The sequence below is a fragment of the Meleagris gallopavo genome, chromosome 17, assembly GCF_000146605.3.
Source record: "Meleagris gallopavo isolate NT-WF06-2002-E0010 breed Aviagen turkey brand Nicholas breeding stock chromosome 17, Turkey_5.1, whole genome shotgun sequence".
Taxonomy (NCBI): domain Eukaryota; kingdom Metazoa; phylum Chordata; class Aves; order Galliformes; family Phasianidae; genus Meleagris; species Meleagris gallopavo.
In genome coordinates this window covers 9,992,144-9,993,634 of record NC_015027.2, presented here as the reverse complement: position 1 = coordinate 9,993,634, position 1,491 = coordinate 9,992,144, and positions in this window count along the sequence as shown.

Below are 1,491 nucleotides of genomic sequence, written 5' to 3'. Positions count from 1 at the left end.
TGGAGAGAAAGCTGTCCTTGGGAAAAAATTCAATTTTATTGGGTGCTGTGAGCAAGGAAGTCAACATCTATATGGGAGAAGACTTTCTGGTGACAAAAGAGAGGAAAAATCTGCACACAACACTGTGCACTTCAAAGTCTTGAAAAGAAGTTCTGCCTCTCAACCATCGTGCTTAAAAAAGAAGCAGGGAATGAAAAAGTAATTGAAAATTAGTGCCACTCCTTGAAGAGCAATTTCCTTCAGAGAAACAGTTTCCTGGGAAAGAAAAAAAATATACATGTTATTTTTGGAATTTTTTCATGCTATTCCAATTATCGTCAACTAAACAAACACTCTTATTTGCTACTATAGGCCAAAACCAGCAAAATCATCACATATTGCTCTTACCACATTGTTACAGCTCTGAATATAGATCTTTCCTGTACTCCGACAGATCTGATGACATTATTCAAAGAACTCAATGGCGATTTTCATGAGTGAAACTTATTTTTGACCCACGCCTACGCAGAAAATGTTCTTTTTAGACATTTGCTGATCCCACAGCTACTCTTGACATGGTCAGTAGGTTTAAGAGCTCCTGCCACGGATGCACCCCATGCCACAGAAGGGACCTTACCTGGATGGTGGTTTTACCACAGAGCCCAAGAAGCAGAGCTGGAGGAAACCCTGGTTCTTATGACACCGGATGATGTTTGCAGTTTGACCAGGGGTTCCTCTGTGTCAACTTTGGCACACTGCCTGGAAGGAGCTCTTTTTATCGCAAAATATATGATAATAAAAAATCATAAGAAATGAGGAATATCAATTTTTTATGCAGTTAGACAGTGACAGGGGGAATGGTTTTAAACTAAAGGAAGGAAGGTTCAGATTGGATGTCAGGGGGAAGTTTTTCACTGAGGGAGCAGTGAGGTGCTGGCACAGGTTTTGCAGAGAGGCTGAGGATGCTCCGTTCCTGGAGGTGTTCAAGGCCAGGTTGGATGGAGCCCTTAGCAGCCTGGTCCAGTACCAGATCTGGAGGTTGGTGGCCCTGCCTGTGGCAGGGGGTTAGAAATTGATGATCCTTGAAGTCCCTTCCAACCCAAGCCATTCTGTGATTCCATGATTCCATGAAAATAGGTACTAGAATGATCCATACAAGTTGTCCTTTGGTGCTTTGGGCTCCTCTGCAGGGGCTAGCTCAGATTGGGCAACTATCTTTAACTGCTCTGATTGTCAGCAGGATCACTACAAGGACATCAGTGCTCTATTGCCCATGCATTGCTATTTTAGCTGTGGGATGTGAGGAGGGGATAGAGGAGAGTTCCCATTTTCTGAACAGGGGCCTCTGCACCAGTGTGAACACCACGCACGCAGTCCCTCTTGGGATTTGGCTTGTGCCAGAATTCAAAGCAGATTTTCTTGCTCCACGAAAGCATGATCAAAGCCTCCTTCCCTCCCTCCCTCCCTCCCTCCTTCAGCTGACTACAGCAATATTCCTCATCAAAAAGCAAA